We start from the raw sequence: 25,646 nt of genomic DNA, 5'->3' as shown, positions 1-25,646 counted from the left end.
TTAATATGATCAGTCCATTTCCAGATAGACATAAAAAAATAATCACTTTTTTTTTTTGGCGACAGATATTGCAATATTTATTCTATGACATATAGCAGATGTTCACTGGTTTTTAAATTTTTCTTGGCTGATAACTTTTAATCTACTGTGAATGCAAGGAAGTAACACAAGAAGAGGGTAGTAAGAAAGGAATAGTGAATTTAGCAACACAACTTCTTTACTGCTCCTTGTAGCCAAGTGCATCTCAGATCGTTGTTCATATCCCAATATAACAATGTCAATGGACACAAGACATTTCCCCTAAATATTTATCCAGTTATTCTACACCATTTATTGAAAAAATTTTCCTTTTGCCATTTAATTACCATGGCACCTTTGTAAAAGACCAGTTGACTATGTATGTGTGGGTCTATTTCTGGATACCGTTCTACTCTACTGATCTATTTTTTTATCCTTATCCCAATACCAGACTGTCTTGGTTACTGTAGATTTATAATTTGGCTTGAAATCAGATAACATGACTCCTCCAACTTTGCTATTCTCTTTCAAGATTGTTCTGTCTACTCTAGCACTTTTGCATTTCTAAATTAACTTTAGATTCTACTTGTTATTTTCTACCAAAAAAAAAAAAAAATAAGCCTTATTGGGATCTTATTCAGATTATGTTTAATCAATAGATTAATTTGTAGGTAATTGACATTTTAGCAATAATTGAGTCTCCTAATTCATTAACATGATATATCTCCATTTATTTAAGACTTCTTTATTTCAGCATGTTTTGTATTTTTAATGTAAAGTTCTTGCCCATCTTTTGTTAATTTTTTAAACTTAAGGATATGTTATTAATAATTGTATATATATTATATTGCAAATAATTTTTCAGATTTAATTTTTCCAAATATTTACTGCTAGTATATAGCTGCACAATAAATTGATTTGTGAATATTGACCTTGTATTTTGAAACCTTGCTAAAGTAACTTATTGGTTTTGAGCTTTTGGTAAATTCCTTTGTATTTTCTAAATAAAAGAAAAAAAATTGTTGTCTTTGAATAAAGATCTTTCTTTTTGGCCACACTGCGCAGCAGGTGGGATCTTAGTTCCCCCACCAGGGATGGAATCTGTGCTTCCTGCTGTGGAAGTGTGGAGTCTTAATCACTGGACCACCAGGAACGTCCCAATAAAAATCATTTTAACTCTTCCATTCTTCATTCTTTTTTCCTTTTCCTTTTGTTGTTGTTGTTGTTGTTGTTGTTGTCTTACCTTAAGATACTGGCTAATACTCCCAATACCATGTTTAATAAAAGTGGTCAGATGGATATTCTTGTCTTCTTCCTAAACTTAGGTGAAAACAACTTAATAAATTACCATTAAGTGTGATATAGTTGTGGTTTTACATTGATGTATCTGAAAACAACTGCCCTTTTTCAGATTGAAAGAATTCTCTTCAATTTCTAGTTTTTTGGGGCTGTTCATCATGAATGGAGGTTGAATTTTGTCAAATGTTTTCCCTCCCTCTGTTGAGTTGATCATATTCTATTAATGCGGTGGATTTTTATATTGCTTAAATTTTGAATGTTAAATTTTGCATTACTGGGATCAGTTCAACAGACCATGTTTAGTATCCTTTTTATATAGTGCTAAATTCAGTGTGCTAACATTTTATATAATTTTTGTGACTATATTAATGATGGATGTTGATTCTTAATTTTCTTTGTTTTGGCGCAATATCTTTTTTAGGTTTCAGTGTCAAGATTATGCTGGCATCATAAAACAAGTTAAAGAATAATGTCCCCTCCTCTAATTTCTGTAACAGTTTGTATATATCTTTTTCTATTCTTTTACTCTCATGTCTGTGTTATATTGAAATGGATCTCTTGTGTATACCTTAGAGATGCATTTTTCTTTCTTATCTGGTCTGATAATCTTTAGAGAGTTTATTTTATTGATATTTAATATTGTTATTGATATATTTGGATTAAGTCTACCATCTTGCTGTCTCTTTTATTGTTGTCTCAACTGGTTTTTAAAATTCCTTTTACTCCTTTTCTGCCTTTTTTTTTTTTTTGGTTAATCATTTATTATTACTAAGTAGTTGGTTTAGAAATTTTAATATGCATCCTTTATTTGTCTTATCTGATTAAAGTTCGTTCTGTATGTATTCATGCAAAATTCCAAACATTATCTTCTTCCTTCATTCTATTGTCAAACATTTTACATCCACATGTGTAATAAAATTCTGTAATATAGTGTTATCTTTTCTTGAAACAATACATTTGTTTTTTTAAAGAAACTATGAAAATACAAAATAAAAGATAACCATTTATACTTACCTGAATATTTGCCATTTCTAGGGCTCTTTACTCGTTCCAGTATATCCAGATTTCCTTCTCATGTTATTTGACTTCAGGCTGAAAAATTTTGTTTAGCATTTTCTTTAGGTAGGCACATCTCTTTTTTGAAAAATTCTTTTAGCTTTCATTTGTACGACAGGTTTTCATTTCACCCTCATTTTTTTAAGGTAAATTTTGCTGGATATAGACATTTAAGTTGAATATATATATACACACACACACACTCACACACACACATATTTTTTCATCACTCTAAAAGATGTTATTCATTGTTGTCTGGCTTCCACTGTCCCAATGTTTTTGAGGATAAGTTATAGTTTTGGCCACTAGTGCAGTTACCTCCTGTTTAGTACACTGAAATTTCCAGCTACTTTAGCAGCTTAGATCTCCACTCTCTACTTCCTCAGTTTAGCAATAAAGCTGTTCAGCTTTGATTCCACTAATCTGCACCATCCCAGGAAAGCCAGGCAGAGAATCAAAATGAACATGGGACTCACGTTTATGTTTCTTTTCCCTGAGGGATCAGAGTACTGAACTTCCTGTTGTTCAGTGCCTGAAAATCGTTGACATATATTTTGCCCAGTTTCTAGTTGTTTTTGTTGGGAGGACAAGTCAGGGACCATTTCCATCACTTCATAACCAGAAGTGATGTATCTTTGATTTTTTTTATTATTATTATTTTTAAAATCTATTTTTGGTTGTATTGGGTCTTCATTGCTGTGTGCGGGCTTTCTCTAGTGGTTTCAGCATGTGGGCTCAGTAGTTGTGGTGCATGGGCTTAGTTGTGATTGTTTTTAAAATAGGCCAATATACCCAAATGAAGCACATCTGGTCATCTTCTATATTTCATAAAAATTCTCCATTTTTTTCTTTTTTGTTCCTTTTCTTTTCTTTCTTCCTTTCCTCTCATTCATTCTTTTGTTGTTCCTTTGATATGGAGAAATGAATTTAAATATTTATCACCAGTCTTTACATTACACTAAGACCAATGGCAAAAATGTTTCCAAGTGGCCCCACCCATTAGTTGCTATGGTGTAGTTTAAAAAAGATAAAAAAGACCAATATTTCAGGAAGGAAAAGGCAAAAAGCAAAGCAGAGACAAAGGTTAAAACAGCCTTTTAAGACTGGAAATAACAAAGAGATTACTTAAAATATATATCTATTAAAGGAGCTCTAAGAAGAAGTTTTGTAATCATGATGTAAAATCCAGAGAACAATTTAATCTTAAAACAATTAACTCTCATTATTGAGAAATAGTGGATTTTCACCAAGTTAGTATTTAAGTTAATTTTAAGGTCTGGACATAATCACTTTTTCATTTACTAGTAAAGTTGCAACTTTGTGAAGTATAGTTTAGAATAAATTAAGAGTCAGGAAGTCACATGTTACACCCATCCTGGTTTGGGATGTGTCACAGATAGTTCTGGAGTCTAAATTTAAGTCAAGTTTTACTTTAAGAGCATTTCATAAAGACCAAATATGATCCGTGAATCTTAAACATGATCACTTTTGAAACACTTTTTTCCTTCTAGAGTTCACCTTTCTAATAATTCTATATTATTTATCTGCCAGTTTTTCCATTCCTGTTTTTTCTTCGTTCATTGCTGAGTTAGCATGTGTTTTAAAAATAAATCAGATTGAAAATTTAATAATAGGATTGTTAAGGATGGAATCACTACATCTGATTCTAATTCCAGTTGGTTTTTCACAATGATCCTCTCAAATTCTACTTGCTTCCTCTACAGTGTGCCATTGTTTTAAATAGTTTTGATCATATAGTCAATGTTATCTACTCTAAAATATTTGATAATGTCAATCTGTTTATATAAGTTCAAATTTATATAAAATCTGTTTATATAAATTCATTTTTCCCTGATAACTAGACCACTAATTCTTCAAAGTCTAAATCAAGACCATTCTCCAAGAAACATTAGCAGCTCTTTATAGCCCACGAGATCTTATCCTCCTCTCAACTCAGAGAATAACTATGTGTGTGTGTGTGTGTGTGTGTGTGTGTGTGTGTCATGTAATTATTGACCAATTACTCATTTAGTACTCTTGAATTACAAAATTTTTTCTTACCCTGTCATATATTTATAGTTATCTCCATAAATAGTATGGATTGTGAGCTCCTTGGTCATGGCCTGTGTATTAAGCCAAGTGCTTTTCATATGTTAGGTGGGTGATAAATGTGTGTTGATTGATAACCCATGATTCTATCTAACCAAATCAAATTTTCATACTTGTCTCACTCACAACCCCATTCTATTATTGAATTATAGAAAAATCAATAAAAACAACTTTAAGTCAACCACTTCTACTTGTTCAATTTTTCTAGATGGATTTTGGGATTGACGGTGCATAAACACATCCTCACGGGGTAGAAGATAGGCAGTCTGAGGCTGAGAGCAAGGGAGTAGAGCCTCATCAGAGTTCTCCACTGTAAGAGAGGGAGCTGTCGGTGAATGCATTTTTTAATTAATAGCCTAGTTGTTTGCTGATAGGTCATGAGAGTGCCAATGTTTCAGAATAAGGAAACATTCATGATAACCTCAAAGATTCTGACTTCTGATGGGGACATTCTGAACAAAAGCCCTATTTTGTCATCTTAATAGCAGGTAAACCTATTATTTATTCATTCAACAAATACTTTTTGAGCTTATACTATGTTCTAATTTCCTGTTCTGAATTTCCCTAGTTTCTTCCCTCTTACTCTCAGATATATATTTTTGGTTGACTCCATTTGAAATTTATTTTGTTAAAAAGAAAAATTAGGTTTTTGTGGTCATTTATATCCTCTTGCTTTTTTAATAGATTCTCTTTCTTGTAAACACTGATATCTTCAAAGCTGTATTTCAAATTCTGAACACCACTCCATCATCATGTGTCTCTACTATTTATTTTTGCTTGGTTCTCTTGGGAATTTTTTTAAATCCAAGTCTCTGAGGCTGCATCAGTTTCCACTTCTTTATATGTATATTCTCTTCAACTAATAGGAAAGCCTAGTTAGTTAAAAATTAAAACAAAACAAAACAAAACCCAAATAGTTGCTTTGCTGATTTAGAAATTGCTATAGCTAATTTAATCTGTTGTTTGGATGACAAAATTCTCTTGACAGCCAAATCAGCCATGCATGTACAAATCCTAGAAATTAGAGCTGGAATAGACAGTGGCAACCTTCTAGTCAGAACACTAGTTGAGAAAACTGAAGTGTAAAAGGTGAAATAACTCCTTTAAGGTCACACTCCTAATTTGGGTCTCTTTTCGTGGGTTGCCAATAGAAAGGATAAGCTAACAAGCTTCATTTCTTTGATTCTCATTGAAATTATTTCTTTTACCTTTAATAAGCTTTGAAGAAAGGGAACTAAGAAATGTCCAGATGAGAGGAATCATTATAGGGCCTTTCTGCTTATTTATTCCTGTTTATTTCTTTGAATGTCAAATTATGACATTCCCATTGCTTCTGACCCTTTCTCTTTTCCTATAAATAGTGATGGTCCAAAATTGCCTTTCAAACACTGAGTACCACTCCCTTTCACCCACCCGCATCTAATTATTATTTTTTTTCTTTCCCTCTCTTGTCAAGTTAACAGTGCCTTTCGATATTTTTAGAGGACAAATCATGTGTGAAACAAGACACATTTTAAAGTTTCTGGTACAATAGATGATCAGTCCAAATATCTGTACAATACATGCTATGCTTCATGGATGGCTGCTGATAATTATATCGAGGCCAATAAGCAAGGTTTTCCTCCAAGGCACAGATTGGGATTCAAAAATATTTGATGGAAACACAATTGAATTGGAAAGGATGATGGAATTTATTGCAATTAAGCTGAGCAAAGCAGTTGAAATGAAATCCAGATAACGCTGTTACTATCCTTTGCTATCTGTGTGGAGATTGGGATTAATTTTACACAAATAATTCAAATGCATTTTATTAGGAAAAAAAAACTTCCTACAGGCTACAGAGATTTAAGAAATTACAATCCTTTCTTCATAGTGAAAATGTTAAAAGGTTTAAACACTGTAAAGTTAAAGGTGATATATGTGATTTTTGGCTGGAGGTGAAGGGAAAAAGGAGAAGAGCCGTTAGCCAACATCTGTCTTCCACAGAGCTTTTTTTTTTCCTTTTCAAGTGTTTGAGAAAATGTTTGGAAGTTATGTTTTCCTGAATCACTATGGTAAAAGTATTGCCTAGCAAATGTATTCCAAATGAATAACATTGGCTTGTTTGTGAGATGGTTACCTATTTCTTCTCCAGTAATTCAGTATTTTGCCTTTAGTAATTAAAAATGCCTTAATTTTTGGCACTACTTCATTCTTTCATTCTAAGCTTTATTTAATTGTGTCCTGTCACCTTAGAGAAGCAGGCAATGAGTGCACAAAGGAGACAGGTGCTTAAAGGCTTATGAATTTATCATCACACGACTTGCACACTTTGTATATCAGACTGATGCTACCTCTCATGATTAGAAGCTGGAGTACTCTTTTAGTGAAAGAAGCAAAGAATGGTAGGATTTGAATGGACTTCAGAGAAAATGTTATCTATTTTTGGGACTTCCCCGGCAGTCTAGAGATTAAGACTTTGCCCTTCCAATACAGGGGGCATGGTTCGATCCCTGGTCAGGGAACTAAGATCCCACATGCCCCATTGCGTGGCCAAAAAAACAACAGCAACAAAAAACAAACAAAAAAAATAAAGAAAATGTTTTCTATTTTTAAAGGTTTTACAAATGAGACAGTAAGTCCTCAAAAGCCCATGTTTTACTAAAATTTCTATCTATTGCTGGTCTTTTTGGGGCTGCCCTGATTTCTATATTCTGAATTTAAGGCATTATGTTACATTAAAAATGTTTTTGCTACCTTCCTACTTTAATACGAGTAACTGGCATGTGTGTTATACATCAATTATGTACCAAACAGCATGACACACATCATCTCTGTTACTATTCATTATAACCTCTGAACTATGTACTTTATTATCCTAATTTGGAGGACTTGAAAATTAGGCTCAGGTCAAATAACTTAACCAAAATCACACAGCTAGTCAATCGTGGACCCAGAATTTCAACAACAGAAGTCTGATTCCAGATGTTATGCTACAGTTAAAGAGAGCCTATATAGATATTAGATATATTAAATTGTAATATATGTGCATAATAAATATATATGTATATTTCTTTGAGCTGACAGAGCCCACAATTTAGTTAAGGGTTGGATACTGCCATAAATTCATAGCCATAAAATATAATTAGCAATATTAAAAGTGTTCAGCATAGTGGTCCAAATATTTGTTGAATGAATGAATGAAAGAAAGGCAACAAATCATAAGGACTAAGTAAGTAGTATAGATTAAAAACTGCCCTTTAAGTTTACAGGAAGAAGAAAAAAAGCATGCCTTTCCTGAAAAAATAACTTAAGCTGCATTTAAAACGTATCATGATGAGATTAACAATGACATTGCTTAATCAAATAAAACAATAGGAAAACTATCATACAGGGAGACTCACATCTGTCTCAGTATATTACCTCTGACAGTGGCAAACGTGTTGTTTTAACAGCAAATGCAATTGTTACTAAGTAATGTACCCAAACATTTATTTATCTTAAAATTTTGTCACATGAAAGTAAAGACCATGTTTCATAAACTTGATTATTAAAATATATCAAAATCTTTGGCACATGCTTTGTGCATAATAATATCTCTGTATTTAAAATTAAATTCTATATTTCTCATGTGTGAATTCAAACAAGTTTCTGAGATTATTTCCAAAACTATCTCTAAGGGATGAAAATTCCTTATGTTGACCATCCTCCACTGAAACAGAGCTTCTTTTTATTTGTATTTCGTAATGCTCCATTCAACTGCAGGCTCACTCCATGCTTCCTTTCACAATCTTATAGACTTCTCACTCTTTACTTTTCATGTATTGCTTTTTGTTTCTTTATTTTTCTTCCACTGTTTTGAAGCATTTTTTTGAATTCCATACAATATTTAAGGAGATTTCAAACCGGAGTAATAGAAAATTATCTGTATTCTCTTCAATATCATATCTTATTCATTTTAATATGTATAGCATTTTATATTATTCTTAATAATTCTCAAAAAGTATAGGTATGGAATTTTCTCATATAATTTGTCCCCACACAAAGGGACAAGTCAGATTTTGCTGTGTTAATAATTTTTTTAGGCAATTGGCATATTGCTTGCTATCACAAAACAGTAATTCACTAAGGGATTATAACCTCATTGATTCCTTGAGTTTATCTAATATCTAACATCTTTGCAAGGAGTGGCTTATGTACTGAGTGAATGTAGTTCTTCTAAAGACATTTTAAAGACAATTTGTCCCTTATTTGTGCATTTTTTGTTATGCCAGGAAATGCTAAACTCTCCTGTGTTATTTATATAGTCATTTAATATAACTTCTTTCCCATCAAAAATTATTTTTAAAAAATTTATGTATGTTAATTTTTGCATGTTTAATATCAAAATTTCTGCTCAAAGGAGCAAAACAAGCAATAAGACCTGAGGAAGGAAAAGAGTGTGCCCATTAACAAGTCAAATAGATTTATGATTCATACAAACCATCATGAATGAATGCATTAGAGTTATATGAGATGACTTGTGCATACATCCAGGAAGCTTAGTTGACTGAGAAAAGTGCAGAAAAACATCGAAAGAGTAGAATTATAGCATGCACTCATCAACAGCATTTCTCACCCACAGCTGCTCTTACAAAACTATTCAGTATAGTGTTAGAATTTCTGCTTTTGGATAAAATTTAGGGCAAACTTGTAGTTTACCACTATTAGATATTAAAACATCTTTCAATCATTTTGGCTTAAAAAAGACTCAGTTCAGTAATCTGTCCAGTCAGTGTAATAATTAAAGACTTCAAAGTTACAGCTCCTCCTCTCCCCAGCTCTGGTTTGATGCTGAAGGGAAGGCTATCTGCCAGCCTGTTTCTATCCTGGCACCCACAATTGGCTAACCATGGTTTCTGATTCCTCCAGCATCAAAGGGGTGGAGGGAGAGGAAGAAAGAAGAAAGAAAATGAATAAAGGATCAGAAGAAATTCTACGTGACTAAGTTGTCCTGAGTTGGTGCTCCCTGGGCTTGGCAAATTTTTAAAGTTGACTGCTGCTAATGGATAGCTTTTGGATTCTTTGGAGAAGTTCCCATTACTGGACCTGTCTTCCTGCAATTCACTTGACTTAGCCTGATGCAAATCTTTGTCTGGTAGTTTCCAGCTTCTTCCTAGCCCCCAGGCATCTGCTGGTGCACTTCAGCCTCCTTCTGCTGAGGCCTCTTTACCATTCCAGAGAGTTCTTTTTAGGTAGGATTTATAACAGCTCCATGCCAATTCTTTCCTGTTTGGCCCATGCTTATCCACAGGAAAGATACACTCTTGGTCTTCTGTTCACCCAGTTCCCTTCAGCAATTCTCTCACCTGTTAGCTCTGTCAGCACTGGGGTCATGTATCAAGTTCTCCAAATGGCTTCTTTGAAGTTCCTGTCAGTAGGCTTGAGGTGAGGGGTAAGCCCTCACACCCAGTCTCCCAGGGAAGCAGGAATTGGCACTCTCAGCAGATGATAGTTCTCTCCAGTGAAATCCTCTCTTCAATCTCCAAGTCTGCCCTCTTCAACTGCAATCCTTTTATATCCCAAACAAAAGTTTGGGAAATGGTCTGAAATTTAGTTTTCAGCCCTCTACTTTGCACATCCTGTCTCGATGATCAAGTAGTCAGGTCTCAGGCAAAACTGAGATGGTTACCTTTTTTTTTTTTTGGCCGCACTACACCACATGCAGGATCTTAGTTCCCTGACCAGGGATCAAACCCGTGCCCCCAGCAGTGGAAGCACAGAGTTCTAACCACTGGACCACCAGGGAATTCCCATGAGACAGTTACCTTTTAATGTGTCTGCTATAATTCCACTTATATGTAGATTAGTTATCTACTGCTGCATAACAGTATTACCACAAATTTAGTTGCTTAAAACATCACAGATTTATTATTTCACAGTTTCTGTGAGTCAGGAGTCTGGGTATGGCTTAACTGAGTCCTCTCTTCAGAATCTCACAAGGCTGCAATCAAGGTGTCACCTGGAGCTGGGGTCTCATCCAGTGAATGGATTTTCATTAAGCGATTATCAAGTGTTTAAAAACTGTCCAAAGGGTTCTGTTTTAGAGCATCCAAGGAGAAAACAACAACTGGAAATAAACAACAGATTCCAAATAATAATGACTGATAAATCTCAATATTTGGAAGCCAGTAACTACAGAAAAGGATGGTAATAATACTATGATTTAGTTATCTAGATACACTGATAATCTGGCTTCTTTAACAGAATAAAATATAGACTCATTGTTTCAAAGAACTCAATTAGAAAGCGGTAGAAATTTTGGTAGAAAAAAATTGAGAGCAAAAGGCAAGAGAGATTAAAGCCTAAGAGGTATATTGAATCGAAGGACATAGAGAAAAATTCAATCTTTGCCAATTTGTCATATGCTCTATTCACTTTACAAGCCACCTTCCTACTTTTCCTTTCTCTTCCTCTTTCTGTGGCATCAGCTGCTTTGATTCTTTTCTCTACTTCCTTCTCTTTCTTAATGCATTCTAGATTCCTTCTTATCTTCATCCTTTTTTAACCCAAGTATTCTTTCTGACAAAGCTGATCACTTTTCACTTCCTCCCCTCAAAGAGGAAACATCTCCATTATTGCACTTACATTACTGCTTCATAAATATTTGTTTATAATCTGTCACCTCCAGCAAATTGGGAGCTCCCTTTCATCTCTTTATCACCAGTTACATGTACTGTGCTTGACACATTGGCAATTTGTGTTGATAAGTGAATGGGTTTTTCATTTACCTTTATAATGTGTCCTTCTTCTAGATCATCACTCACTTATACTGCTCTGCCCTTTCTTTACCCGTTCCTGTTCTACAGGGTCTAAACATTCTATAACTGGAAAGACCCTTAGAAATGAGGCATCCATCTTTTCTCAAGGAGCAGTCTAGTTAGTCTTCTAGACTCTAGATATTTCTCATTAAAAATGTGTATTTCTGGGTGCCAACTCAGATCTACTGAATCAGAATCACTGCGATGGAGTTAAGGAACTATCCTTGTCAACAAGCTCTTGGGTTATTCTTATGCAAATTAATGGTCCAGGTTTACTGTAGCACAATCCCTTGAGGGGATTAGAAATTTAGAAATAGAACAAAAAAGAGTCAACTTGGAATTCTTGGGAATTAAGAAGTCATTTAGGGACTAAATTGGTAGCATCTGAGATTGTGACAACGGTTAAAACTTTAAAAAGTTTCTTCCTTTCTGATTTTGTGTGACTTAAAGGGCACATGTGAGTACCAATCAATGTTCATATTTTTAACATTAAATAAACTTCCCAGAGAATGTGTTAGATTGCTTACTTCAGTACTATGAAATTGACTTGTTCTTGAGCTGTAGATATGATGTCCTTGAATCTTCATGGGAAGCTGGCCTGTTTGCAGTTGGGTATGGCCTAAATGTGAGAATCTTATGGCCATTCAATAACCATTACTGAGCTCAGGTAATAAGAGTAAATCCCTTCTGTTGTCCTTCTATACAACAGTTTTCACAGTTGTATATCTCACAGGACTTTCTAATGGTTTGGTTTTGTATTTGTGCATCCGTTATTGGAAGCAGTGGTAAGGCTGGAGCACTATTAGATTGTACAGCTAAGAAGTCAGGTTTCTCTTAAACGTGCTGCCTTTAGTCGATTTGGAAAGGACTTCAGTGATTTGCTCTTTCTAGATAAAGGGCTCCTGCCATCTTAGCCTAACTGTAAGCAGGATGAAGTTCACATATGAACTGTGACATCTATGTTTAGTTGTCATGTATTTTCTCTCTCCCTCTCCTGTCTTTAATCCCTTTCCTCCTTTCTTCTTTCTTCTTTCCCCCTCTCCTTCCCCCTCCCTCTCTCTTCTCTCTGACACATATACACACAATTAAGGAATGAAAGAAACAAATTAATATCACTCAAATTAACAAAACTCAGATGTTTCTAATTTAAGACCAAATTACAATTCCATTTTTAGTTTTTCCGTACACAGCTGCATACCATGTTGTTCACAATTTTCTCTTTGCCAAAGATACAGTTACACACTGATTTTGCTTAAAATCTGAAAAATATACATTTTCCCTTGAATATTGCCTTCAAGATCACAAATAGTCCTCTACTTGTTCTTTGTAAGAATTCTGAAGTGTTCTCTTAAAGATGTTGCACTTATGTGTATAAATAAAACGGAAAAACTGAAGTACATTCTTCCCCATCATTTAGAGGTGCCACACCAAGTCTTCAGACCCATATGGACTTCCGTTTCGGTACATGAGCTTTACTTCTCTGCTGAACAGATTCACCCCTGATGCTGACTGCTGCCCACCATTATGGTCTGGCTATTGTCTCTTTTCAATCACCAAAAAAAATTACTTAGAATTAGAGAACTTAAAAAAACTTTGTTTAAAGATTTTTTTTTTTTATGTCGACCATTTTTAAAGTCTTTATTGAATTTGTTACAATATTGGTTCTGTTTTATGTTTTGGTGTTTTGGCCGAGAGGCATGTGAGATCTTAACTCCCTGACCAGGAATTGAACCTACACCCCCTGCATTGGAAGGCAAAGTCTTAACCACTGGATGGCCAGGGAAGTCCCTGAAGAAACTTTGAGTCCTATTCCCTAGTCAATCAGTTGAGACCCATGTGGGCTGAGAAACTTGCTTTTGTCTACAAACTAGGCCATGATGAGGTTGGGTATAGAGTCCAATGCTCATGATGTCCCATTCTTATTTGTCAGTGATTTCTTGCAGAATTTTGTTCTGCCTATCATGCTGTTGGTTGCTCCAACATAAGCTGTTATAGCATGGTGATTTTAATAATAAGCTATGAGGGTTCAAATCAAACAGAGATAAGATATATATATATATTTTTTAATTAATTAATTAATTAATTAATTAATTTTTGGTTGCACTGGGTCTTCATTGCAGCACACAGGCTTTCTCTAGTTGCGGGGAGCGGGGGCTACTCTTCGCTGCGGTGCGCGGGCTTCTCATTGCAGTGGCTTCTTTTGTTGCAGAACACGGGCTCTACGTATGCGGGCTTCAGTAGTTGTGTCACGTGGGCTTGGTAGTTGTGGCTCGTGGGATCTAGAACTCAGGCTCAGTACGCACGGGCTTAGTTGCTCTGCGGCCTGTGGGATCCTCCTAGACAAGGGTTCGAACCCATGTCCCCTGCATTGGCAGGCGGAGTCTTAACCACTGCGCCACCAGGGAAGCCTGAGATAAGGTATTTTAAATAGGATTCTCATGTTCACTCAACTTTATCATCTAGATAATCTGGAAGGCAGTTTTGAGGCTTGTTCTAAAACAGTAGTTTGGACAATAATATCCTTTTTAAAATCTGTGGCTTAATTTGGAGGCTGGTATGCTGAAGTAAATTTCCATAAACCCATTGGAGAAAACTATTTCTCTTCATATTTGCCTCTAATTCTTTGTATACCAATTTTTAGGTTATTGTTTCCTGATTGACAAGAACAAGATTTTAAACTTTATGAGGTAACTATTATTGTCTCTTTCTTATAGGTAAGAAAAGTCTTAAGAATTTTCAAACTCTTTGTGAACATTTGTGAATTTGATGGAACATGTGAAAATAAACAAGTTACTAAACCTTCCTGTAAGGTTTCTAAAATCTATTGAGGTAGGGTCAATAACAGTCACCTCACAGAGCGATGGAGATGGTCAAATGAAACCATGTCTATGACATTTTTCCCATTGTAGTGCAGGACCACTGCAAGCACTCAATATGTGATCATGATCATGAAAAAAATGACTCTCATTTTCTTAAAGTTTTTAATTTAAAATATGGATAAGGAAAGGTGTTCTTCAGAGAATTTTTAGCATACTCTGATGATAGCTTTCAGGTGTCCGATAAGTGAGTTCCTAAGGAGCTTTACAAATAAATAAAGCCATTGGGTGGGCCTTTATTCCAGGCCATTAGTCATCTTTTTCACAGTGCTTTCTCATAGACTTCTATTGGGAAAATTCTCTTGGACCAAGAAGGATTCCTGAGGCTTGATATGAAACAAAACATACCATGTTGATAGTTTGGACTTTCAGACTGCTGGTATACTGGCACCTCCCATCTATGGTCAAAGTGTGTTTAGGAGCATAAATCACACAGTCCCACCTCAGTATAGGCCAGGGCAGGTTATAGGGAGTGTTCTCTACACTTAAGAACAATTTACATTTGCTGATCTCCTAAGAGAAAGACACTATAAACCAAATGAAACAAAAAATAAGAAGGCGCTATTAATCCTTTGAGGAGAAGAAGTGATCTAACTCAAGGAGTGTAATTTGGTCAGCAAGCTCAGCTATCGCACTCAATCCGTATAGATGTATAGTGAAATATCCTTCCAACCGCCAAGTATTTTTTGAGTCATTTCTCAGGATGCTTCCAGTAGCTCCATAAACAATATATGCTATGCCTATTACAATAGGGTAAGATGGGTAGTGATACAGGAAGCTTTTGATTAGTTTTTCCTGAAAGAACCATAACTTTATTCAAACAAAAGCAGAGCCACTTTGATTTTCCTATCCTTTTCCACTGTCTTTGCTGAAAAGAGATATCAGAGACAGAAAAAAGTAAATGGGCTTTGAGGAGCAGAGTGAAGACAGAAAAACACTTTTATATAGAAATCAAATAGCACTAAAATTGCAAAATAATACCAGACTTGGCAAACTCTAAAACAAATGTGTTTTAAATTTGTCCCTGGAAGATTTCTGTGGTATAATCCCAAAAAAAGACTGAGTGAAGAGCCATCTCCATTTCAATCCTCCTTAGTGGGAACTGTAGTTTACGCTGCCTGTAGTTAGATCTGAGGGAAGAATTCAGCCCATTTGCCTTCAAAAGAGGTTTATTTTAAGGTAGAAGGCTAAGCAGGTGTACAAAGAATTTTGGATTAATAAAAATGTAATAATCTTTCTTTGGAGCCAGATAACAGAGTCCATCTGGTTTGCTTATTACTGCAAGTATTTATCTTAAACATACAAATTAAGCAATTTTTCTAGGGGTGGGGTGAGCAAGGGTAATGAGGGGGCAGCTCTGCCTGGTCTGGGATAAGTTAAAATGGGTTTTGAGGAACATCAGAATGAATGCCCAGAGATGTTTTTGAGTTGACTCTTGGCAGACTAGCAGTGCTATTTTTGAAAGCATATTTACTAGAGAACAGGATACATGCACACAGTTAAGAGTTCACAAGGCCTGAGGGTTCATTACTATTAATAATTTTTGATCTCCTGAAATGACATAGGCAATTTGATTACATGAAATAAGCAAATAGCATTTTACTGAGTGGATTTATATGAGAACGCTTAAGTGTCAAAGACTGAGTGATTCAGACAACTTCAGTACCTTATTGTGCAAGAGGCTGAGATATTCTCATCTAATCATAGATGATTCTAAAGTGCAATTATTCTAAAATAACCTTAAATTCTAGGTCATGTTGGTTCTGAGAACCAAAATATGATAAAGATATGGCTCAACAACTTCATAGAGCTTATGCACAACTGAAATCCTGAGATAATATGCACATGTTCAAGAGAACTTTTGTGCTGTTTTTTTCCCCCCAAATGTCTTGTCATCTCAGAAGTTGTATTTCCACAGTAGTGTCTGCCTTAGAAATTGATCCCTGATATGGTGTTTTTTTTTTAAGCAATTAATTAAATTTTCACATAGGTACAGACAGGCAGATTTGAAACAAATTCCTTGAAGAAAGATTGTATCTTCTTCATCTTCATGCACTTTGGGTTAAAATGGGTAAAATGCCCAGGCATAGCTACAGAATTTTTAAACAAGGGACTTAGGTATGAGACCTTATATTCAAGTTATAACAGCACAGCAAAGCACACTTGTTTTTATTTTGATGGTGTGTTGATTTGGAGTGAATCCGGCAGGTGGAAGCCAGCGGCAGCACTGCCCCACCACGCCTTCTATTGGTACCTTCAAAGTACGAGCAGCATTCAGCTTAGCCATTTAATAAAACCGTGCTAATTGGAACTGACATAAAATGCATTGTATATTTTGTACATTATATGTAAAATCTATGCATTATACTACATATAGTCATCCCTAGGTGTCTGAGGAAGATTGGTTCCAGTACACCACCCCCCGACGCTGATACCAAAATCCATGGATGGATGCTCAAGTCCTTTATATGAAACGGTGCAGTATTTTCATATAATCTATGCACATTCTCCCGTATACTGTTTTTTGGCCATGCTGCGCGGCTGGCAGAATCTTATTTCCCTGACCAGGGATCGAACCCGTGCCCCCTGCTGTGGAAGCACAGAGTCCTAACCACTGGACCGCCAGGGAATTCCCCATATACTTTAAATCATCTCTAAATTACTTATAAACCTAATACAATGTAATGCTTTGCAAATAGTTGTAAATAAATGTAAATGCTATGTAAATACTTGCTGGCACATAGCAAATTCAAGTTTTGCTTTTTGGAACTTGCTGGAATTGTTTTTTTTAATGTTTTCTAGCCGCAGTTGGTTGAATACGTGGTTGTGGAACCTGAGGATACAAAGGACCGACTGTATGCACACACATGTACACACGCATAGGTACATTAACATCTGTGTATATATTACAACCCAGCTGTTGCTGCTCACCTCAGCCCTTGCATCGCATACTGCTAGTAAAGAGTCAGCATTTATCCTACCTCACCTTGTGTTCTACTTCTTTTCCTATGTATATATTATCTCTTCCCAAGTATATTAGCTATGAAAGTCTTCAAGGACATAAATAATCTTACACACAAATGTGAAATTTTAGGCATCACATGTATTTGTAGACAAAAAATATATATATCAGTACAGATCAAAACAGATAAATGTTATCCCCTTTTTGGCAATAGTGTGAAGGCATTGGATGGTGTGGTTTAGTTAATCTTTAAAAAAGAGTATGGATGTGTCATAAATGTATTTCTATTTTTTAAAGGATAATACAGACCTTGAGCCACTAAGTATATTCTCTAAGCTGCATTACTGTCTCCCTGAGCTCCTAAAAAGGCTATGGCCTCAACCAGACTTCATTGGATGCATGTGCCTGCATGGGTAGTTTCCAATGACTGTGACCTCATTTTTCAATTAAGGAAAGAGTTGATATTTACATTTAGAATTGGGGGGGGGGAGGAGAGAAGAGGTAGAAAGACAGGGAGGTACAACTTCACTTCTCAGTGAAGTCAAACCCTCAGCTCTACAACATATTTACACAATATGTCTCTGATTATTGAATATTGATTACTGGCTGTGGCTTTACAATATCCAAAGAAGTTTTCAATTGGCATATGAACTATTAGAAATTCATACAATTTTTCAAAGCAAAATTGTTTTGGTTAAATCTAATTGTCAAAATCAACATATAATTTAACATATTTTTTTTCTTTTTTCTAGGATATAAGAAAGGAACTGATGGAGACAACAGCAGAAAGATTATCACATAAACAAACAAATAACAAAAGGTGTTGCATTGCCAAAAATGTTTGGGAATCTCTTTGCTGGGCCATCCCATTTCCTTATTTATTTTTTCTAGACTGAAATGGTACACAACGTATTTCACTTCCTTTTTCTCCTAAAACCTGGTTATGGCTTTATTTAGTTTGAGGTCAGTCTAACCATACCCCTTAGTTAGAGGCTGTGTAACCTCAGAGTAGGCAGCTGAAATAGTGTCCCTTCTGGTTGGCTGAGGGAAACGTTAATGAAAACAGATCATTTAGTAGTACTCTGGTCTCAAAAGGAAAACAAAGTGAATTTTCTCAGTTTTCCAAACAACAGTTCTATGAAAGAAACACACCCATATAGCTTATTGGTATTCATTCCATAAAAGCAAACTAAAAATCTAAACTGGGAGCGATTATTGTAAAGCATTTAATCATGTGAGTTTTATTTATTTGATATGGAAAACAAAAACAACATTTTAATACTTCTCTTCCATAATGGTTACAAAAAAAAAGGAGATATGATTTTCTAATGACAAACCCTGAAGGACTGGTCTTTGCCATGAGAATCTTGACAAGAGTTTCTAAAAACACTTACAATCCTAACAGATTAGTATGAACATATTCTAGCCATTTGCCTTTTGGTGTTAATTGCTTTTAATTTTTAGAGCTTTATCCATTAACCTGTTCCCTGGGGAAGAAGATAATGTTTGTGTCAAGTCTCTATTTACATTAACAAATGCTAACATTAAAAAAAAACCCTGATATTATTTGGTTAGAGTTGAGCATTCTCAAGAGAGTAAATTTAATTTTAAGGAGTTTAATTTGAACTATGGTTACTGTGAATATATAATTGTGTGCTTTCAAAACTGTAGGCCTTAAAGTGAGAATCAGGAGCTGGCATATCTTTTTAATATTTAGTAGCATTCACGTAATAACACTGAGCCCCAGCCTTTGACCCTAAAGTAAGAACTTGGGATGAAAATCTCTGTTATGAATGAAGGATTCTGTAGGTTTATGCATGATAGAGAACATTTATCTGTCCCCTAAACATGAATTCTATCATCCCAATAGAAACACCAAGCAGTGGTTTATCCCCTAGGCAGCTTTGTAGGAGGTGGTAATACTTGTGTATAGAAATTGGAAGACTAATTATAACTCACATGTATTGAGTCCTTTCCATATACCAGCCACTGTTTGAAGAGCTTTATGTATCTTCACTCAAGTAATCCTCTTCACAACCTGTGAGGTAGTTATTAATTATCCTCTCCTTGTTAAATATGAAGGAGATATACCAAAAAAAAAGATGTTAATCATCCTGCCCAAGGTCACAATGCTAGTAAGTAGAGGAGTTGACATTTCGAACGTAGGGAGTTTGGCTTCAGAGCTTGCCCTCTTGATCATGTAATACACAGTCCCAAAGACTAGATGTCATACTAATAGTAATCCAAACCATTAAGTTAGAAGATAAGATCGATATTCCTTTCACATAACCAAAATAGATATATTTTCCAAAATTTAAGTCATGGCTTCTAACACAAATATTTTAAATTTGATAATAAAAATGTAAAGAAAAAAAACACGGGTCAGATGTATACTGATCACTTGTACAAATTTTGTTAGCTACCATAAAGGATGCAACTATGTATAAAAATTTCCTCCAGGAAATTTCAATTTAGCAGCAGAGGGAAATATATAAACAATGTAATTTAATATGTGAAAGGGCCATACGACTGTGTGAACACAATGCACTTCAGAAGCTCAGAACAGAGAGGGCTATCACTGTTGATCTAGGGTAGATAGCATCTAAACTAAAGCTCAAATGTTGGTTGGGAATACATTATATAAAGTTTTGAATGTCATGTGAAACACTTTTAGGCTGCAGAGAACCTCTAAAGATTTTTGTGTTGGCAGATGGAATGCTCAAGTAAGTTTAATAATGCAAGAAAAATCACTTTGAAAATGGTAAAATGAATTTAGATATAAAGACTAATTTTTTTCAATTGAGGTACAATTGACATGAGTCATATGTCATGTTACATGTTATATTGTATCAGGTGTACAGTGTAATGATTTATATATCACAAAGTATAAACATTCAATGATTAATGGGAAAAATTCAGGTGGAAAACTTTAATAATAGATAACATTTATTGAATGCCTAGAATATCTGTGTTATCTTACAAAGATATTGCAAGTTAGATATTTATTACCCTCTTTGGTAATGGAGGAAAATATAGCTTAGGGAGTTTGAGAATCTGCCCAAGGTAGTCACAAGGCTTATAGTAGAAAGGGCCGAATTTGAACATAGATCTGTCTGATTACAGAGCCTGTACTTCTTCCACTTCACCATATTATCATTTGTACATTCAATCTATTTATGTAGAAGAAATATATAATATACAATATATTAGGAGCTGAACAAGGTGCTGAGCAAAAACAATAAAAGACAGTAATAGTCCTATTGTCATATGGTCTAAAAAGTCAATGTATTAATTTTCACTGAACACTTAAAATGTACAAGGCATTATGGGAAATGAAAAATTTAAGAGAAATCTCTGCCCTCCAGTTGCTCCATTTATAAGTATATATACAACTATACATATAAATTGTAAACATGAAGGTAACTATGTAATAAGTCAAATTTTCAGTGCCAAATAGGCACAAAACAAAAGTGTATAGGGTAGAAATCACCGTGGGATGGAGAGGCTGAGAAGGCTTTATGGCAGACACAGAATGCTGCCAGAGTGTGAAGGATGGAGAGGACGCAGAATGGTAGGAGTGAGGAAGGCATTTCAGACAGAACTGAAAATAGGAAACAATGGCAGAAATGCTAAAAAGCTTATTCTTGTGCAAAAGAATACAAAGAAATGTCCTCAGCTATACTCAGTTTCATTTTGGCCGTGTGGGAGGTATATATGGAACAAAAACAGGGCATTAGACTAGAACAGTAAGTTGGGACCATATCGTGAAGAGCCCTGAATGCTAGGATAGGAGTTTAGACTTTACAGGAGAACTTTGAAGGCTAAGCAGAGGAGTTGAAATCTGCAATAATATCCATTAAGGAACTTAGAATACATTCTTGATTATGGGAGTACAGGGATGAAAATTTTATTGTACGAACTCTGGCTTTCCTTCACTGCTTCAAACTAAGTACTAATATTACCCAAGGATCTTCCAAATGAAGCCCTGCCATTCCTATGTCTTCCAAGTCACATCTCAGAATCTCTTCACTTTAAACAAGCTATTCGCAACTTGTGCATACATCTGGTCCGATACTACCTCTGGATGTGCTTTGCTAATGTTGCTGCTCTGCCTAAAAGGCCCTCATTCCTCAGCTGCATGACCCAGGTTTTGCTTCCTCCAAGACCTTGCTTGAGGCTCCTGTTCTCCTAGATGCCTTCCCAGACTAACATCTCTCCTTCTAGATTAGCTCCTGGCTTTGTATTCCTTGGCACTTGTGGCGTGTTTGTAGGTATGTTACTTTGGCTTTGCTTATGTTGTCTATTTGTTGTCTGTGTGTTACCTTTGTCTTCCTTGGGGGTCAATGACCTAGTCTCATCTCCATTTTTCAGTATTCTTCAATGCGATTAGCATACTGCTTTGAAAACAGGAGAAGAATACAAAGAAACGCCCTTGAACTCAGCTTTGTTTCTCTGGACTAGATTATCTTTGATTTGAAGGTCACAATAATAATTAACAATAGTATATCATTTATAATATTTTGGATCTGATCATAAAATAAGATTTAAAAAAGTTTCCACATCTAAAATTTCATTGTGGTTTGGCAAAATCTTTTTTGTTGTTGTTATGAACCTTATCTTAATTGGAAAATATAATAGAAACTTCACTGAGTCTTATCTGGAGACCTAAGTCCTTACAATTTATTTTCTATCTTCCAGTTCAAGTCAAACAAAAAATTATACATTCTTTCTTTTATATTTGTAGCCTCTTTGGAAAGAAGATACTTGTCAATCATACATTTTAAGGATCACTTTCCCTGATAACTCAATTAAGGAAAGCATCCTGTAGAATGTAGAAGCCCACTGTCCCCAGAATTCCCCTTTCAAATGCAATTTTCAGCCGAATAAAACTTCAATCACCCTACAAATCAATATTTAAAATAGCACTCTATTTGCTCTCTGTGTTTTCAGTCTCTCCACGACCTCATATAGCTCCCCTTTTCCTTCCTCACTTCTTTCCCTTTATCACATTTTTTTTTTAAAGATTGATTGATTGATTGATTGATTGCTACGTTGGGTCTTTGTTTCTGTGCGAGGGCTTCCTCTAGTTGCGGCAAGCAGGGGCCACTCTTCATCGCGGTGCGCGGGCCTCTCACTATCGCGGCCTCTCTACATTTATTAATAGGTTCATGGAAGGGTTTCAAATTTTTTAAAGTATAAAAAAGAAGAAATCTCCATTTAGAATCAGCTTGATTAGGTCATTACATGAAACATGTTAATAATGGTTTATCTATACATGAAGACATTCATACTTATTAACCTGATGGAGTATTTTTATTCTCAGTATGTTTGTAAGTATTTTCTATTTTACTTTTATAAATCATAACGTTTTAGAGTCAGAAAGGGACTATTATGTAACCTCATTTTAAAGAACCAAGAGAAACTAAGAGACTCATCTAAAGAGATGCAGCCAGTTAGCTTCAGCGTTGAAATTGGCACTTTCTTTACGAAAACACTCAAAGACACACAGGCATTCACACATATATCCTGATTACATTTCTTTTTTTTTTTTTTTTAACATCTTTATAGGAGTATAATTGATTTACAAAGGTGTGTTAGTTTCTGCTGTATAACAAAGTGAATCAGCTATACATATACAAATATCACCATATCTCCTCCCTCTTGTGTCTCCTTCCCACCCTCCCTATCCCATCTCTCTACATGGTCACAAAGCACTGAGCTGATCTCCCTGTGCTATGCGTCTTCTTCCCACTAGCTATCTATTTTACATTTGGTAGTGTATATATGTCCATGCCACTCTCTCACTTTGTCTCAGCTTACCCTTCCCCCTCCCCGTGTCCTCAAGTCCATTCTCTAAGTCTGTGTCTTTATTCCTGTCGTAAGCCTAAGTTCTTCAGAACCACTTTTTTTTTTTTAGATTCCAAATATATGTGTTAGCATATGGTATTTGTTTTTCTCTTTCTGACTTACTTCACTCTGTATGACAGTCTCTAGGTTCATCCACCTCACTACAAATACTCAATTTTGTTTCTTTTTATGGCTGAGTAATATTGCATTGTATATATGTGCCACATTTTCTTTATCCATTCATCTTGTCTTGCTAGTTGTTTGGTATAGGCTGTCTAGCACTGTAGCTTGCTGGTCGTTGAGCGGAGCTGGGTCTTAGCGTTGAGATGGAGATCCCTAGGAAAGCTTTTGCCATTTGATATTACGTGGGGCTGGGAGGTCTCTGGTGGACCAATGTCCTGTACTTGGCTCTCCCACCTCAGAGGCTCAGGATTGACACCCGGCCAGAGCACCAAGACCCTGTCAGCCACATGGCTCAGAAGAAAAAGGAGAAAAAAAGAAAGAAAATAAATAAATAAATAAAATAAAAGTTATTAAAATAGAAAAGAATTATTAAAAATAAAAAATAAAAAAGTAATAGGAAAAACGAGAAAGGAAGAAGAAAGCAACCAAACTGAAAAACAAATCTTCCAATTATAACAAGCGCTAAAAACTATACTAACAAAAAAAGCAGAAAACGGACATTCAGAAAGCTAGGAAAATGGCAAAAGCAAAGCTATACAGACAAAATCACACAAAGAAGCATACACATACACACTTACAAAAAGAGAAAAAGGAAAATTATTTATATGTATAAAATTTAGAAAAGGAAGAGAGCAACCAAATCAATAAACAAATCTACCAATGATAATAAGCTCTAAATACTAAACTAAGATAAACAAAACCAGAAACAAATTAGATGTAGAAAGCAAACCCCAAGTCTACAGTTGCTCCCAATATCCACTGCCTCCATTTTGGGATGATTTGTTGTCTATTCATGTGTTCCACAGATACAAGGTACATCAAGTTGATTGTGGAGATTTAATCTGCTCCTCCTGAGGCTGCTGGGAGAAATTTCCTTTTCTCTTCTTTGTTCGCACAGCTCCTGGTGTTCAGCCATGGATTTGGCTCCGCCTCTGTGTGTAGGTCACCTGAGGGCATCTGTTCCCCACCCAGACAGGACGGGGTTAAAGTAGCTGCTGATTCGGGGGCTCTGGCTCACTCAGGCCGGGGGAAGGGACGGATGCAGGGTGAGCCTGCAGCGTCAGAGGCTGGCGTGACATTGCAACAGCCTGAGGCACGCTGTGTGTTCTCCCGGGGAAGTTGTCCCTGGATCACGTGACCCTGGCAGTGGTGGGCTGTACAGGCTCCTGGGAGGGGAGGTGTGGATAGTGACCTGTGCTTGCTCACAGACTTCTTAGTGGTTGTAGCAGCACCCTTAGCATTCATGCCCATCTCTGGGGTCCGCGCTGATAGCCACGGCTCACGCCCATCTCTGGAGCTCATTTAGGCGGTGCTCTGAATCCCCTCTCCTCACGCACCCTGAAACAATGATCTCTTGCCTCTTAGGCAGGTCCAGAGTTTTTCCAGGACTCCCTCCCGGCTAGCTGTGGTGCACTAGCCCCTTTCAGGCTGTGTTCACGCAGCCAACCCCAGTCCTCTCCCTGGGATCTGACCTCTGAAGCCCGAGCCTCAGGTCTCAGCCCCAACCCGTCCCGGTGGGTGAGCAGACAAGCCTCTCAGGCTGGTGAGTGCTGGTCGGCACTGATCCTCTGTGCGGGAATCCCTCCACTTTGCCGTCTGCCCCCCTGTTGCTGTGCTCTCCTCCATGGCTCCAAAGCTTCCCCCCGTCCACCCCCCATCTCCGTCAGTGAAGGGGCTTCCTACTGTGTGGAAACTTTTCCTCCTTCACAGCTCCCTCCCACTGGTGCAGGTCCCATCCCTATTCTTTTGTCTCTGTTTTTTCTTTTTTCTTTTGCCTTACCCAGGTACGTGGGGAGTTTCTTGCCTTTTGGGAAGTCTGAGGTCTCTGCCAGCGTTCAGTAGGTGTTCTGTAGGAGTTGTTCCACATGTAGGTGTAGTTTTGATGTATTTGTGGGGATGAAGGTGATCTCCACGTCTACTCCTCCGCCATCTTGAAGGTGCCCCCCCAATTATATTTCTGCTATGTCTTATGTCAGTATGGACTCTGGGCTTACAAGATGTCTATGACATGCCTGGCCCTTTGCATTGACAAGGAATGGGGAAGGCAAATAGATGAAGCAATGAATCACAGTACAAATTGTTATAAGAAATACATGTGCAAAGTGATTTGGAAGTTCAGAGGGGATTTAGGGGAGGTCTTCAGAGAACCAGTTGTTTTAAAGTTCAACTAAGATTCTTATTAAATTGAGTGTAAGAAAGCAAGCATTGGAAGAAGCGCAAACATGAGTAAAAAATACGGAGGTATTAAGAGTACATACTTGTTCAAAGAATGGTGACTAATTTCATGTAGTGACAGGTTGGGGAGGGGCATGATGGGGAGATAAGTGGCATGAGACAACAAAGAAAAGGTAAATTAGAGCTAATTTTTGGTAGACCTTGGGTACCATGTTACAGGCTTTAGATTTTGCATTTTAGAGACAATAGGGAGACAGTGGAATTTTTAAAGTGACAAAGTCATGTGGTTAAATCAGTGTGTCAGCAAGATAAATTGTGTCTATATGATAGCAGGAATAAGAG

Source organism: Eschrichtius robustus, chromosome 9 (assembly GCF_028021215.1).
Source record: "Eschrichtius robustus isolate mEscRob2 chromosome 9, mEscRob2.pri, whole genome shotgun sequence".
NCBI classification, from domain to species: Eukaryota; Metazoa; Chordata; class Mammalia; order Artiodactyla; family Eschrichtiidae; genus Eschrichtius; species Eschrichtius robustus.
This window is presented reverse-complemented; position numbering follows the sequence as displayed.